This window comes from Ambystoma mexicanum, chromosome 2q (assembly GCF_040938575.1).
Source record: "Ambystoma mexicanum isolate Mex_15411 chromosome 2q, UKY_AmexF1_1, whole genome shotgun sequence".
In the NCBI taxonomy this organism is placed as follows: domain Eukaryota; kingdom Metazoa; phylum Chordata; class Amphibia; order Caudata; family Ambystomatidae; genus Ambystoma; species Ambystoma mexicanum.
Window position 1 is genome coordinate 1,440,242,134 of NC_090924.1, and position 17,365 is coordinate 1,440,259,498.

At 48.7% G+C, this 17,365-nt stretch overlaps 1 protein-coding gene across 1 annotated transcript in view; it reads right to left on the reverse strand.

The window, feature by feature from the left end:
* The window catches only part of LOC138570245 (zinc finger protein 268-like), a 47,937-nt gene extending 33,399 nt beyond the window's left edge, over positions 1–14,538 (reverse strand). Inside the window, exon 1 of the mRNA XM_069648995.1 lies at positions 14,301–14,538. The gene's annotated coding sequence lies outside the window, so the exon portion shown is untranslated. The remainder of the gene's footprint in view (positions 1–14,300) is intronic.
* Positions 14,539–17,365: the final 2,827 nt, after the last annotated feature.

Sequence of the window (17,365 nt, forward strand, 5' to 3'; positions counted from 1 at the left end):
GCAGAGCGAGGGCTAAATAACTGAACAATGATCAAAGGGAACCTACAGAGAAGAGTGAAAAACAAAGAGGTAGGCAGTACAAACAACAGCATGCAAGATAGGAGATATAGGAACAGTGTAATCATGCAAAAGGGGCCTAGAAGAAGAAAGAGTAGCACAGAGTAGCAACAGGGGAGCAGGGACGCGCAGGTGCTAACGGACCAAGGATGGAAGGGGCGCAAAGCACATGTGAGGCGTGAAGCACACGCGATCAAGGAATGCGAGGGACCACGCAAGCTGGGGACGCTAAGGCACAAGCGGTTGGAAGGGGGGAGGAGCACACAAAACCAAGCATTGTGGAGGATCACACGGGCTTGGGGCACGCGGGCGGCCAAGCAAGGAAGGGGCGAGAAGCACACGCAATCAGGGACTGCGAAGGACGCACAGGCGCGAGCGAGGCAGGGAAAGAGGGGGCGAGGAGCACACACAGTCAAGGATTGCGAAGGAACCACACGGGCAGAGGACAAGCAGGTGCGAGTGGAGCCAAAGATGGAAGGTGTGCGAAGCCCACGCAATCAAGGATTGAGAGGGAACCATGCGGGCAGTGGCGCAGAGGGGGAACACAAGGATGGAAGGGGCAAAGAAGGGTGAGATGGAACCACATGTAGGAATCAACAGGGAAGGGGGCGCACCCAGCCAAGGGGCAAGGGCAGAGGGGCGGTCACAGGAGGATGGGGGACTCAAGTCAGGGGGAGAAAGGCACAAGCAGAGGGGCTGAGAAGCGCAGAACAAGCTAACTCCCCACAACTTCTTACCTGGCGGCCGCAGACAGGAGGTCAAGTCGTCTGCACTCACTGCCTGTGCCGCAGACCGCTTTGCTGCCAAACACCTGCGTCACTCAACAACACAGACTTGTCCGGCAAGGGCTTTGCCGCAGAGGGTCTGACCTCGGATTTTATAGGCTCGGTAGCGTGGACGTAGCAAACATGCTTCGTTTCGTAGGGCAGTGGGTCCTGCGCTCCTGCGTAGCTCAACACCGCAGAATTGTCCTGCAAGGGCTTTTTTTTAGAGTTTAGGCAATATATAAATGCTCTCACTGACTGACCAACTAAGAAAAGCAAATACAGGGATACTGCCTTATTTTGCCCAGTCCGCCCACTTGGCTGTCAACCCACCCAAACGCCTTGTCAAATTTTACACTATGCTCCCACCTATCCTGTCCTCAGACAAGGTCACAGTTCCACCCCATTTTGTGATACACTTCTACCACTGCGTACCAGGGGAAAAGGTGTGGTTTGTAGCTTTACCAATACTCAGTACGGTTTCTTCCATTGTTCTGTTACAGGTAGATCAATTTGGGATTTTTATTTTTGGGCTCTTACTTACTCCTAGCAAAGAATCCTGAAGCCCAGATCCACAATGAAAGGAGGCGTCAGCAGTCATTCTTAATCCTGGATGCAGGTGATGATATGCGTACCACAAAGTTTGGTAATGGTCAGACGTCTTGGAGTGGCCTTGAACACCGATTTGGGGGTTAGTCACACAAACAAACGACAGTTGTGATCCATCTACAGGCGATTGTCTGCAGGTTTTATTTTGGAAACTGGTCTGTCTTGTGGCAGGCAACAGCAGTGCGTTTTGGTGTGATCCCGCCGGGTTTGGGCTCATTTTTAACAGAAATTAAAAAGGGCTCCTCCAATTTCATCTCTCAACCAGAAATGTTTAGCACTGTGATGCAGATCTCGCCATCCAGAACATCCACCCACAATGCTGCTTTTAGATAAGTCACATTTGGTGGCATTGGTTGGGCGATCTTATTACTGTGTTGTAACTAACATCATGGGGGTTGGGCGCGCTAGCTCAATAATAAGGCCCCCTACCTTTGTGTTCTCATTCAGACAGAAAGGCCCCTAATGCACGGCAGAATACTTAAAATGTATTGTTGTGCATCGCTGAAAACCATAACGTTTTTCTTAGATTCCAATTATGTTTTGGGGTTCCTGTCGCAGACAACCTCAGAGACTCTTGAAGCAAAAAAGGATGTCCTTGAAAATGTTCGACATTGTAGGCCTGGCCTATCTGAGAAAAATCACATTGCCCCCCTGATGTAGCTCTACACACTGCCCACCAGTGACAGGTCCCACTACTGCCCACATGTGTGAATTGCTTAACACCTTCCACCAGGGTGCGCTTCTTAACCTACATTCTAGTATCAGCTATACACACTGCCCATCTGTGCAAACAACTCACACTGCTCACCCATTGCAACACCCAACTAAGTTAACGTTTGCCCTTCCTTACCAGCTTCTCACAATACCCACCAGTGTGAGCGCACCACACGCTTCTCAACAAAGCCAGCTGTTTGTATTGAACCCAAGATGCTAATAATGCCCACCACTATGAGATGTCCACCTTGGCTTCCAGAGTCAACTCTTCACACTGCCACGAATGCCAGCTTCACACACTGCCCACTAGTTCAGGCTTTCTGCACTGCCCACCAGTAGGAGATGTCCACCTTGGAACCTGGGTCAACTTTGCACACTGCCACGAGTGCCAGCTTTACACACTGCCCACTAGTTCAGGCTTTCTGCACTACCCACCAGTTCAGGCTCCTCGCACTACTAACCAATGCCACCTTCTAACACTCGCCAGCAGTTTCGCACTGCTCGTACCTCACAGTGCCAGTGAGTGGCACACACTATCCATGAAGGCACAGTGTTTACAAAGCCCACTAATGCACTGCCAACCTGGTCAAAGTGTACATGTGGGCAAACCCTTACACCGAGAGTGGTTAAAGTATGGGAGTAATCATTGGAGCGTGGGAGATGTCCGCCAACACTTGCTGAAGCCATTATTACTGTACTGGCGAAACAGAGTAGGCGACCCCATGAAATGGGTTCGTATAGACCACTCTCGCTGATAAATGCGGATGCTAAAATGTTGGCGAAAATATTGGCCTCTCGGCTGTATTCACCACCCAGAGGGCGGATCCCGACATGGAGACTTAGGGCGGAGGCCCTGAAAGATGCAGTGTTTAGAGAGGACCTGAGGAAAGAGATAAAATACTTTGAACATAATACTGGGAGTGTGGAGTCAGCTGGCATATTATGGGAGGCATTTAAGGTGGTGATGAAGGGAGCAGCAATGTCTAAATCCAAGGGGCTGCAGGGCGCGGTCACTAGGAATTTACAAGAAGCAGAGAAGAAACTAGAGGAAATTATGCACAAGGAAGGGCAATCCCCTGAGGAGGTAGAGACGGTAAAACGATTGCAACAAGATTGCGGGGAATACTGGGGGAGATTGTGCAACCTGAGCTATACAAAATATGTAGAAAGGCAACATGCAGGGGGTGACAAGCCGGGCAGGCTGATGGCCTGGTCATACAAATGCGAGACGCCCAAAAATATGTAGAAAGGCAACATGCAGGGGGTGACAAGCCGGGCAGGCTGTTGGCCTGGTCATACAAATGCGAGACGCCCAGACAACCAATTAGAGCAATATGTGGTCAAAATGGGCAAATATTCAATACTCAAAGAGAAGTGAACTATGGCTTTGGAGAATTTTACCAGCAGATGTACGAGGATACAGGCAGAGAGTCAGAGATAGATATAATAGACACAATGGAGGATATTGGCCTCAGCCAAACTGGAGATATCTGAAAGGGAAAATCTGGAAGCCCCAGTTACCTTAGGGGAACTAGAGGTGGTGATCAAACTCTTACCCACCTGTAAAGCTCCTGGGGCAGACGGGCTCCCTAGTGATTTTTATAAAACATACAGGGTCGTACAGACCGCTATCCATGTTTAACCAAGACAGCAAGATGCTTACTGCAGTATTGGCGAACAGGTTGAGACCAGTCATTAATAAACTCATACATCCCGATCAGACTGGGTATGTCCTGCACAGGAACATATCTGATAACCTCAGCAGGCTCCATCATATCATTGAACATGCTCCATAATATCATTGAACAAACGGAAAAAGGACTCACAAGAGGTTGCAATAATATCATTAGATGCAGTGAAGGCTTTTGACACTGTCAAGTGGCCTTGGTTGATAGCGGCCTTAAAGGGATATGGTTGGGGCTTGTGTATTTGAGGTGGGTGCATCTGCTATATAGCGTGCCACTGGCTCGAGTTGACTGGTGCGATCATCTCTGATCAGTGGCAACTTGGTGGGGGCACCAGACAGGGATGTCTGTGGTCCACGAGGTTGTTTATTCTGGCTCTGGAGCCCCAGGCGAAATATTTGAGGCAACTTTTCGGAGAAGTGGGGATTCCCACGAAGGGAGGGCTGCATCTGATATCAATGTATGCTGATGATATGCTGTTATATCCAAGATACCCCGAGGAGAATCTTGAATACATATTGAAAGTGATGGATAGATACGCAGCATTTTCTGGAATAACTGAATCCCAAGAAGTCATGCATATTTCCCCAGGGTAGGTACAAAGGGATACCACGTGAGGAGCTGCCGGTACTCCAAATACAATGGGGGACGGTGACCTTTAGATACCTGGGGATTGATGTATATCATACGACCGAGGTTGAATATAAACATCACAGAGAAGTTGGTGACTAATATTGAACGCAGCATGAAGTTCTGGGCCAAGCTCCCCCTGACCATGATGGCGAGAGTGGAATTGCTAAAGATGGTGGAGTTACCTAGGTTGTTGCACTTCTTCGGGAACATACCTTAGATGATACTCAAGCGATTATTTGTCAAGCTCCAAAGCCTGTGCAGGGGATTTACATGACACAACACTAGAAATAGGATAGCACTGTGGAAATTGCAAAACACATGACGGTGGGGGGGGGGGGCATTAAATTGCCAAACTTTGAGATGTATTTCCTAGCTAGTCAATTACAGTATGTGGCCAGGTGGTTTCAGATGACAACACCGGAGTATAGATTACTGAAGGCAGAATGTAACCCGTTCTTTCTGAAAGAATGGCTTTGGTTGCCAAACTCACGTCAAAGGGGGTGCACAAGAATGTTAGAATTGGGTGGGAGGGTATAACAGAGAGCTTGCCAGGCTTTGGAGAACCCTGCCCTGTGTTCCCCACAGATACCGTTAGTAGCATTGACTGGGGTGGACGAGCAGCTGAGGAAGATAATCCGGAGACATTGGGAAACGAATGGCATTGCAACGTTAGGAGATATATGGTAGGGTGGGAAGGCGGTGGAATTCGACACACTAGTAGAAAACACTGGTCTGTACCGGGGACAATATATCACTTACACCAGATTGGTCTGGATGGTTAAAGATACATAGGCAGAACAAGTGCTGAAGGTCAGCCAGAAATGACTGTGGAAACAATCTATGCCAGATGGAGGCCACGAGGTCTCCCGGATTTGTGAACTATGTCCAGGGTGGGTAAAGAGGCGCTCCAGTTATGATATATGATATGATGCCATTTATAACGCGCCTATACATAAGTGTTTCAAGGCGCGCCGAGGCAAGAGTGTTTCCCAGGCCACGCAAGATGAAACATGCGAGTAAATTTAAGGACTTGGCCTACATACAGGCCAAGCGCAGGACTGCCATGGGCTGGAAAGCCAATAATAGACCGAGAGTGGAAGTGTGGTGGTGCGACCTTCAGAAATGGGTGGATGCAGATACAGCAGTGCGGGGCGAAGCAGTGAACGGGGGGGGGGGAATGACATAGGAGAGTCCTTGGGAGGCATTTAGTGGCCACACTGTCTGACCGGCTCTGGAGAAGATGATTCCTCGACAGGTGCAGAAGTGAGTATACCCTTAGAAGATACGATAGAGAATGGTGTAGTGGAGTAAGCTCGGGAGGGAGAGGAGGTAACAGGCAGGCAATGGACATATTATACATTTGTGACTGTTCGGTTTATTTTGGTTGTTTGTGTTGTTAAAATCAATAAAAACTACTAGAAAAAAAAAAGTATTTGAGGATATTAGTGTCCCAGGTAGCACTCGCTGTTCAGAGACAACCATTAGGCATATCAGACTACCCCTGCAGTTAAACTGCGTCTCTGGGCGAAAATCCCAATCTCCTTGTACACAAGACGGTCCTTACTCAAAAGAATAGTGGTTCTTAAGCTGTTATACTATTTTAATACCATTCCAGTATAGCCTGGGCAAGCATTTTTTAACAGACTAAGCTCACTGGCAGTTAACTTTGTCTGTGGGGCGGGAGTGGCTTGAATGAAAAAGTGGTGGTATGACCAGAGGGGGAGGGATAAGCTGCACCAGATTTTTAAATGAATTATGTGGCACCCACAGAACTGAAGTCGGTTATACTCAGTGACCGACATGTGGACTCCTGTACCTTCGATCCGGTTCGAAATGTCAAAGTGTGGTCAGGACTATTTAAAAAGGTTGGGCGTTAGCGCTCCATACAGTGGCGCAATCCCCTTGTAGAACTGCCCTGGGCTTTTAACACTGCCCACCAATGTATATTTTTCACGCTGCCCGTACCTCACAGTGCCAGTGAGCGACACACACTATCCACAGTTGCAAGTTTTACAGAGCCCACTAGTGTACATGTGTAAATAGCAGGATTATGGCACATAGCAGTTCCGAGGTGGACAGTTCTATAGCGAAAAGAGATCCGTTTGGCCTTGGGAGGGAATCTGGGGCAGCAACATCAGATTAGGGAGGGACACGAGAAAAGAAGCCCATCTCTTGTTAGTGCAGTGTGTAAAATCACTCTGCTGAATGGGATTCTGGATAGACATGGTGGACTGACAGATGGGCAAAGACAGCAGAGACTGCAGCGGGCAAGGTAGCTCGTCAGGGATCGAAATTAAGAGCTCAAAGCAGCTCCTATGGATCCAGTATAACCATATCCTGGAGCTCCCACTGGGGAACAGGAGCTAGAACATAGAATTCCACATATCTAACTTCCATGTAATATGCAAACTCAGCATGTTGTAGATTACTTACGGCTTCTAATGCTTTAATTGTTGTTTACATGTGTCATGCTGTTTAGTTATGGATTGTCCCAAATGTGCACAGTTGAATTTAAATAGCTGTGTTTGTTCGGCATTAGCTGGCCTGCGGTGCGAAGAGTAGCTTCTAGTAGGTAATGGCATTCATTATGTAGAGGCTGAACTGCTGTTTAGACCTTACATTTGCTCTAAGCACACAATGTAGCATTGTCCATCTCCCCTACGCCCGCCATACAGAGCCCAGGAAGGGCTAACCACAAGGTAATCGTTGAGCCGAGGACAGAAAAGGCACAGAGCAGAGAACAAGACATAGATATGGGAATGGCACAGTTACAAGGCTCAGAAGAAACACTCCTTCAGAGCCCTACACTTGCTCTGGCCACAAGAAACACTTTCTGTTCCTCCAGTGAACCGGCATTGTCCGCTCACAACCACTCCCGGACTCTGCCCTGATGGGGGGGGCTTCACTGCAAATCTTTGCTCTAATTAAGACCGGTGCCACGCCACTAAGACCACCCCCTGCTTTCCAGGTGGCACAATGTACAGCAAGTAGTGTTCCTAGGGTTATGTGTGCTTACAGTGGACATGCAGGGTACAGTAGTGGATGTTCCTGGGGGCACAATTGTATAAATAGGACAGCCAGCAAAAGGTAAAGGTGTTCTTTGGTTAATGTATCAATTATCATATTTACTATGATGCATTTCACTTTTCATACAACTTGCTGTAATGTCAAATTATTCTTAACTTTCAATAAAAATCAATTAACTTAAAAACAATGTATACAGTTGACATAGTATAAAGTAGAGGTGTTTTGAGGGAATGGGCGTCTCTACTTGCTACACACAGTGAACAGCAGAGGTTATTTCTGTGTACACTAGAGGTTGTTTCTGGTGGTATGAGTGCTAGAGGTTGTGAGCCATGCAATGCATTTGGTTTATGTGGGTAAGAATATTTGAAATGCACAGAAGAGGCTATTCCTGGGGCAATGGTACATATTAGGAAGATGCAGTGCACAGAAGAGGCTATTCGTGGTGTAATGGTGCATACAATGAGGGTGCAGTGCACGAAGAGGGTATCCCTGGGGTAATGGTGCAAGCAAGGAAGATGTAGTCCACTGAAGAGGTTATCCCTGGGGTAATGGTGCAAACAAGGAAGATGTAGTCCACTGAAGAGGTTAACCCTGGGGTAATGGTGCATACAAGGAAGGTGCAGTGCACAACAGAGGATATCCTTGGGGTAATGGTGCATGCAAGGAAAATGCAGTGCACAGAAGAGGCTATCCCTGGGGGGAATGGTGCATACACGGAAGATGCAGTGCCCAGAAGAAGCTATCCCTGGGGTAATGGTGCATGCAAGGACGGTGCGGTGCACAGCAAAGGCTGCTTCTAGGGCTGAGGTTTATACAGGTGGTGTAAAGCACACAGAACAGGTTGTTTCCATGTGCAAATGTACAACAGTGGTTATTTACAGGATACAGAGTTTACAGGTGGCAGCACTTTCCAGAAGATACTTGTTTCTATGGGAGTGAGAATTTACAGGCGGTGTAAAGCTACTGTACAACAAGGCTGTTTTAGTGAGTAACCATGCATGCATGTGGAATATAGTGTACAGAAGGTGGGGAAAATTCAAGTTGCAAGCTACTAGGTCACTCGCCACCTCAATGCAATACATACACACAGCACACCATTTCTTACTTGCCATGAGTATGCTATCACTAGTAAGTGGCAAGTATAAATGTTGCATCCTGGTGTACAGTAGAGGCTTTATATGGGGTGGGTGCACAGATGTCGTGCAGTGTACATTAGGGTCTATTTCTGGGGTAAGAGTTTGTACAGGCAAATACAGTGTGCAATAGTACACTAGGTCTCTTATCTATCACTGCTCCTTGTTACCTACCTATTGTGCATCTCAATCTTACGCCTCCTCTATATCATAGTGCTTAAGTGTCCTCTGTACCTAGAGTCCGGTCACATTGAACCTAAAGTCATGCCTTATCCTGCCACCTGCAATACTGCTTTATGACTCCTTTTCTCCGAGTTATCCAGGCTCATGCATTTCAGATACAGCCACTATAGCATGTACATACCACCATCTGTGTAATCCTCTACCAATGCAGGCTCTGCCATTTAGGTGAACTTGCCTATTTGCGTGCACCTAGCCAAAGTTGAACCTGCATATTTGTGTGTACCTAGCCAAAATCGAACCTGCCTATTAGAAGTGCCTATTAGAAGTGTACCCAGCTAAAGCTGAACTTGCATATTTGTGTGTACCTAGCCAAAATCGAATCTGCCTATTAGAAGTGTACCCAGCAAAGCTGAACTTGCCTATTTGTGTGTACCTAAGCCAAAAATCGAACCTGCCCATTAAAAGTGTACCCAGCCAAAGCTGAACTTGCCTATTTGTGTGTACCGAGCCAAAACTGAACCTGCCCAGTGGCGGGCATCTTCAGCCCTTATCGATCTAGCCTACCGAGCCTTAGACCTCACCTTTAACCAAGACCACGTCACCTGGCTTACACTCGTCATGTTCCCTTTCTGTGTCATGCAAGATAGTATACCTTGCAGCGGTAATAACTATATAGCTTTCAACAATGGCCTTGCCAAACTTGGTTGCCTGAGACACTCCCCTATCCCCTGTCCCACACCCTTCCTGCCCACTAGGTCACCCTTCCCACCTAGCTTCCTCCAAAACCTTACCAACAAAGATAGTGACCATCCAGCTAACATACCAACCAACACTATCTCCGATAGTTGACTGTGTCACACTAGACCTAGCGCTTCTTGCTTGATGGAGGGCGCCTTTCCTAGTATTAAGCCTAACCACACCAAACCTAGTACCAAGCCATGCATAACTAAGCAACCAGGTAGCACACTCACAGTCAACCCTAACCTCACAGCTAGGAACAATAGACTGGGCACCAGACTCCCCCTCATGACCAGTAAGCGTCTTGCCAAACCCCACACCAAGACTAAGAAAAATGATGCAGCCTCTAACAAGCCTACATCACTCTCCCTAAAAGGAGCACTACTAAATGTCAGGTCCCTCGTTGCACATCCCACAGAAATCGCTGACCTCCTCTTGACCAATAATTTTGACTTCCTCGCCAGAACAGAAACTTGGCTACATGAGGCAGCAGGACCGTACTTAACCTTAGCTATTCCCGACAAATATTCCATCCTCAGAGTCGACAGACCTAATGCTCGCAGAGGAGGTGTAGCTATCATCTTTAAATCCTCTTTAGACCTCAGAGCAGTCACTTCCTCTCCACTAAAATCCTGTGAGCACCTTACAATCAAGTTGCACTATCTCCATTCACTTAATATATAGACCCCACAGGTCCTCCTGGAGCCTTTAAGGAAGACATCTCCTCTCTAATAGCGGAGAACTCTAAACCATCAGCACAAACTATCATCCTCAGAGACTTTAACCTTGCTTTCAATGACCCCAATGACTCCCCAGCCTCCTCCTTAGCGAACGCTCTAGCTGAACATGGCTTCACACAACTCAGCACTCAACCCACTCACCAGAAAGGTAAAATCATCGACTGGGTAGCTGCTCTCAATTGCGATATGACCTGCAAAACTCCCCAACCTCTTGCATGGTCTGACCACCGTCTCATCCCTTTAGAGATTAATAACCCAAATACCAAAAAATGCCCCACTGCTCCGGCCTGTCCGACCAGGAATAAGCGTAACATCTCTGCTGAAGCCCTAATACCTCTGGTCCTACCCACGCTCAACGCACTCCCGGCCACGGCTGACCTCAACCTTTTGGTCAATACCTACAACGAGTCCATGGCCAACGTCATCGACACCCTCGCCCCTCTGAAATTACGCAAAGGAAAACCCAGAGCTCATTTGAACTCATGGTACACCCCCGAACTCAAACTAATGAGAAAAAAGAAAGCGAAGCTAGAAACACTTTGGAAAGCGGCACCCTCGGTTGAAAACAAAACCAATCTTATGAATTTCTCCTCCTTATATAAAAATGAGATAATTTGCACTAAGAAAGAAGCCTACAATATTAGGATAAACCAGGTAGGATCCTGCACTAGAGAACTTTTCAATATACTAAAGGAATTGAAAATCCGAACCCACCCACAGATACTTGCACGAAAGACAAACCCTGGTGCACCAGTATCCAGAACGCCCTCGCCAATAAAATCACAGGGCTCCAAACCAATATAGAGTGTAAACGACAACAACTCACCAGTAGCAAATCCACCAGCTCAAGCACACCACCTTTAGTGCCCACTGACACTAATCTAGGCTTTACATTCAAAAAGGTTACTATACTAGAAGTACAAAAAATCATAGCCTCTCTAAAACCTTCCAATTGCAAAGGTGACAGCTGCCCCGCCCAGATTATAAAAGACGCAGCCAGAGACCTATCCCCCTTCATCACCAAACTAATAAACCTGTCTTTCTCCAATAACTCAGTCCCTAATATCTTGAAACAATCTTGGGTTCTCCCACTTCTAAAAAAAAAAAACAATCTAGATCCGGCCATACCCACCAATTATAGACCCATCACCACGGTCCCATTCTTGCTAAAAATCCTTGACAGAGTTGCCTACCTGCAAATTCAGGGCCACCTAGAGACAAACCAGCTATTGGAATACGTCAATCTGGCTTTAGACCTCAACATGGAACAGAAACTGCCCTTGTTGACCTCAAAAGTCAAATTGATGAAATCAAAGACAAAGGTAACGCCGCCATTTTACTGCTTTTAGACTTGTCAGCAGCCTTCGACTTGGTCGACCACAATATCCTCTGTAGCCACCTATCGTCCGCTGCTCACTTTTCTGCTTCTGCTGTCATGTGGATTCAATCCTTCCTGACTAACAGAACCATGAGGGTCTTCTCACCAGTAGCAGCAGCTGACCCTATCCCTATTACATGTGGTGTCCCACAAGGCTCATGTGTCGCCCACTTTGTACAACATATTTACAAAGCCACTCTTTGACAAACTGGACCATCTGGGTGTCACCTACACCAATGATGCAGATGACACCCAGGTACTCCTGACTCTCTCAGGCAACTACAATGCTGACGTTATCCGGATTAACACAATTTTTAGCATCATTCAGACATGGATGGCCACCTACGGCCTCTGCCTGAATGATGAGAAAACTGAACTTCTCCTGGTCGACTCACCCAATAACCTACTGAAACTTAGCCCCAACCACAGCAGCATTATCATCGACGGCAACACTATTCCAATTGTTAAAAGCGTGAAAACCCTTGGCTTTTATCTTGATGCCAACACTAACCTTTCCAAACAAATCAACATGACTGCCTCAGCCACTGCCTACACCGGTAAACTGACCAGGGCCTGCAGACCGTTCCTGTCCTGCAACAGCTGCCTCACGCTGGCCAGGGCTCTTATACAATCCAAACTGGACTATTGCAACAGTCTACACCTAGGCGCTAACCAATCGATAATTAATAAACTACCGGTGCTCCAAAATAACGCGCTACGAGCAGCACTAAACATCCACAGGCGAGAGCACATCTCCTCCACCAGAAAATCGTGTAAATGGCTCTCCATACAAAAACAAATACTAAATAAAGACCTAAAAACCATCTGTCTCACTTACAAAGCACTAAACCATCTAGCCCCTCCTTATCTCACCAACAAATTCACCTTAAAACCTGTCGCCAGAATCACTAGATCTTCCAACACACTATGCCTAACGGTGCCCAGATTCCAGATTTACTTTGAAAAGAGCTGGAGGATCTAGTTTCACGGTCCTTGCCTCCCAACTTTGGAACACCCTCCCTCTCGACATCAAATCTATCGAGTCCTTTCAGTCATTTAGGAAACAGGTCATTAGTTGGTTACTGAACAAACCCTAGCATTCACCATCCTATCTCTACAATGGCCGATCTTACTATCTATAACGTAACTATGTTTCTATGTACAAACTGTATAAATGTATAATTGTAAACTGTATATAATGTAACCTTGTACCAAGCGCCCTTTTGCCTCCAGGTCCGGAAGCGCTATATAAAAATAAATAAACAAATAGAGGCTGTATAATAAAGACATGTGGACCCTGGAGCAGCCTTTAGGGGTCTGGGCACGTGCAGTAAAAAGAGACCAAACCTTTCCAGCCGCTCAGAAGAGGTTAATACAAACCAGGACAGGATTGCATCACACTTTCTGGGCAGTGCATTTGGTTGCCAGTAATTTCACTGTATTACAGTACAACTAAGTTTGAACACTTATATTTTGCACATGCTATTCTTTGTGTGAGTGTCTTGTCTGAAAGTAGTTTTGCACACCTGGTTGCACATTACTGAAAGTGACACACACACACCTCCCCCTCCATAGGCAGCGTGCAAAGACCAAACAGACAGAAGCCATTGAACATGATAAACTCACTAAAACCAACTGCAATACAGTTCTGCAGAAGAGACACGAAGGCAGAGCTTAGAGAGAAACCTAAGAGGGGTCAAACATAGCTCTATTTCCACACACTACACACTTGGGCATCCAGGCTTTCTCCCATTACCAACCTGTGACACCAACAGGCAACGAACTGCAAAGAAAAGCGTCAATCCAGGGCAGCGAGCCCTCGTCAGTGTCTGTCTAATTCATCCCAGAGGTGCCTCAGGACTCACAGGGGGAAAGGTTAGGGCCTAGCTCTGCTGCTCACCCTAATGTGCCCCTGTACTCACAATGGAAAGGTCAGGGCCCAGCTCTGCTGCTCTCATGCTCACCCTAATGTGCCCCAGGACTCACAGGGGGGAAGGTTAGGGCCCAGCTCTGCTTCTCACCCTAATGTACTCCAGGACTCACAAGGCATAGCTCCCAACCTTTTTTGTCTCCAAGGCGGGTGAAAACACCCGATTTTCTTTTTGGCGGGTGAGAGGCCCATAAAAGTGAATGGGCGCCTCAGGGACTTGGCGGGTGATTCATCTGCTTTCAAGGCGGGTGACACCCGCCAAAAGCGGGTGAGTTGAGAGCTATGTCACAAGGGAAAGGTCAGGCCCCAGCTCTGCTGCTCATCCTAATGTACCCCAGGACTCACTAGGGGAAAGGTCAGGCCCCAGCTCTGCTGCTCACCCTAATGTGCTCCAGTACTCATAATGGAAAGGTCAGGGCCCAGCTCTGCTGCTCTCATGCTCACCCTAATGTGCCCCAGGACACACAAGGGGACAGGTTAGGGCCCAGCTGTGCTGCTCTCATGCTCACTCGAATGTGCCCCAGGACTCACAAGGGGAAAGGTCAGGGCCCAGCTCTGCTACTCTCATGCTCACCCAGAAGTGTCCCATGACCCCTGTGCAGCTAAAGAGGATCAAGGCTCAACTCTGTTGTTTTCATGCACCCCCTCGTGTACCCCAGGACACACAAAGGGAAAGGTCAGGACTCAGACCTGTTACACTTGTACTCACCCAGAGGTGTGTAACGCACACAAGGTGAAAGGTCAGAGCTGAGTTGTGCTGCCCTAGTTCTCACCCGGAAGCACTCCGGACACACCGTGACACCAGTAGGGAGATCTGGCCTTGTCCCTACTGCCCCAGTGCTCACCCGGAAGCACTCAGGGCACACCGGAAGGGAGGTCTGGCCTCGGCTCTGCTGCCCCAGTGCTCACCCGGAAGCACTCAGGGCACACCGGAAGGGAGGTCTGGCCTCGGCTCTGCTGCGCCAGTGCTCACCCGGAAGCACTCTGGGCACACCGGAAGGGAGGTCTGGCCTCGGCTCTGCTGCCCCAGTGCTCACCCGGAAGCACTCAGGGCACACACCGGAAAGGAGGTCTGGCCTCGGCTCTGCTGCCCCAGTGCTCACCCGGAAGCACTCAGGGCACACCGGAAGGGGGGGGTCTGGCCTCGGCTCTGCTGATCAGTGTGTTGTGGCCGCAGTGTTGTCAGGTCCGCTTATTATATTTGGAGGTCGCTTGTCGCTGTTTTCGTCCGCTTGTTGGACCGTCTGTGCGCGTGTAATTGGGCTTGTTTATATTGCTCTTAAGCCCATTACACGTCGCACAGAGCGTCCTGCACTGGGCTGCTGGCAGCATTTGACGGCAGTTGCTGCTGTGTCTTGCTCTCGGGTGCGCCCTGTATTTTGAATATGCTTAAGTGTTTGGCACTGATGGGATCGTTACTTGCCCACCAGGTGGCCCATCAATGCCAAATGCCTAAACATATGCAAAAAAAGCGCACTTTAAAAGTTTTGTCATGCAGGCAGACACACTGACATGTAAAGATGTAAAGAAGGGGATTGGTTTAGTTTAGCAAGCGTCACTCTATAGCAATATTATCCTGGTGATATCCCCAGTGCTGACGCATTATCCACTAACATCCTTTATTTATTTATTTATTTTTTAAAAACTTTTTTTTGCATGACTGGGTTAGAGGATTATTGGAATCTATTTACAACATTTTCTCAGAAAGATGTATTCAGGAAGGCCATGTTTCTTTTCAGCTTCCAATTGGCCATGTTACAATATTATATAGCGCCTTGGATTAAGGCGCTATATAAAACAATAAATACAAATATTTCAGGGCCGTATTATTTTGCAATCTGGGACTTCTAGTCACCATGCAATAAAATATTGTTGTTCTAACACACTATGTCAGTGTTCTGTCTATGTACGTTTTTCTTGTTGTTATGTTTCTTACTTTTGAGACCTTTCCACAACTTTTTAGGTGCACGCTGGTTTTTTCCGCTTATTTGGATGGGAGTCAGCTTGTTTTGGGCTTGTTTTTGAAGGGCATTCAGCTTATATTTTCCTTCCGACCTGGCAACACTGGTTGTGGGCTGAATCTTGCTCTGCCCTCCTAGTAAAGACGGTGGAGGGTTCGGCTTGCTTCTTCAGCTCCAGGGACCCCCGTCTCTGTCCCCACAGGTGTGCGGGGGCCTGCTGCTGCTGCAGAGGTCCCTGGTAACCAGTGGAGTTATCAGCGCCAGTGAAGCAGCCCCTCGGGGACCGTGTGATGCTAGAGATGCAGGCTCGCTGCTTTATGCTCACAGGGACCCCCGTCTCTGTCCCCACAGGTGTGTGGGGGACTGCTGCTGCAGAGGTCCCTGGTAACCAGTGGAGTTATCAGCGCCAATGAAGCAGCCCCTCGGGGACCGTGTGATGCTAGAGATGCAGGCTCGCTGCTTTATGCTCACAGGGACCCCCGTCTCTGTCACCACAGGTGTGCGGGGGGCTGCTGCTGCAGAGGTCCCTGGTAACCAGTGGAGTTATCAGCGCCAGTGAAGCAGCCCCTCGCGGACCGTGTGATGCTAGAGATGCAGGCTCGCTGCTTTATGCTCACAGGGACCCCCGTCTCTGTCCCCACAGGTGTTCGGGGGGCTGCTGCTGCAGAGGCCCCTGGTAACCAGTGGAGTTATCAGCGCCAATGAAGCAGCCCCTCGGGGACCGTGTGATGCTAGAGATGCAGGCTCGCTGCTTTATGCTCACAGGGACCCCCGTCTCTGTCCCCACAGGTGTGCGGGGGGCTGCTGCTGCAGAGGTCCCTGGTAACCAGTGGAGTTATCAGCGCCAATGAAGCAGCCCCTCGGGGACCGTGTGATGCTAGAGATGCAGGCTTGCTGCTTTATGCTCACAGGGACCCCCGTCTCTGTCCCCACAGGTGTGCGGGGGGCTGCTGCTGCAGAGGTCCCTGGTAACCAGTGGAGTTATCAGTGCCAATGAAGCAGCCCCTCGGGGACCGTGTGATGCTAGAGATGCAGGCTCGCTGCTTTCTGCTCACAGGGACCCCCGTCTCTGTCCCCACAGGTGTGCGGGGGGCTGCTGCTGCAGAGGTCCCTGGTAACCAGTGGAGTTATCAGCGCCAATGAAGCAGCCCCTCAGGGACCGTGTGATGCTAGAGATGCAGGCTCGCTGCTTTATGCTCACAGGGACCCCCGTCTCTGTCCCCACAGGTGTGCGGGGGGCTGCTGCTGCAGAGGTCCCTGGTAACCAGTGGAGTTATCAGCGCCAGTGAAGCAGCCCCTCGGGGACCGTGTGATGCTAGAGATGCAGGCTCGCTGCTTTATGCTCACAGGGACCCCCGTCTCTGTCCCCACAGGTGTGCGGGGGGCTGCTGCTGCAGAGGCCCCTGGTAACCAGTGGAGTTATCCGCGCCAATGAAGCAGCCCCTCGGGGTCCGTGTGATGCTAGAGATGCAGGCTCGCTGCTTTATGCTCCCAGGGAAACAGCCGCTGAAAGAACGAGGCTTGATTCATGGAATTATTTGCGTGTAAAATGGGTATTTCCGTGCTATTGTGCCTGCAAATCCCTGTTTCACGAATGGGCATTTGCGGGCACAATGGCACGCAAATAGCCCCGTTTTACGCACTAACAATTACACGAATCAGGGTGGCCCGAGACTTATTGTTTATAAAGTTATGGATATAGTCTGAGCTCTCCAGGGTCTGAGACTATAAACCATTCACAGAAAGGAACATGCGTGTCCCATTGCATTTGCATTCCTGGACTCAGAGGCCTGGGTTAATTGTGGGGAAATGC